We start from the raw sequence: 293 nt of genomic DNA on the forward strand, positions 1-293 counted from the left end.
TGAACAATAGCATTGGGCTGTGACGTGTTGTGAGCTTGTGGATCAGCTATTTTCCCACGAAGAGATTTGGAAGAAGGGAGCGGACCAATCATAGAGCCCTAGGGGACCCCAGTCAACTTGTTGAAATTGGTTGGAAAAGAAATTGAAGATGTGTTTGAGGTGTGTTTATTTCCGAATTGTATGTTTAGTAACGTTATAACTTAATTTAATGTATGGAGGGTGTAATAGGGATGGTGTTTTGGAGATAAAACATTAGGATGCCATATAATTGATGCGGGGGGGGGGGGGGGGGG

The sequence above is a fragment of the Gymnoscopelus braueri genome, assembly GCF_963280865.1.
Source record: "Gymnoscopelus braueri genome assembly, chromosome: 12".
Lineage (NCBI taxonomy): Eukaryota > Metazoa > Chordata > Actinopteri > Myctophiformes > Myctophidae > Gymnoscopelus > Gymnoscopelus braueri.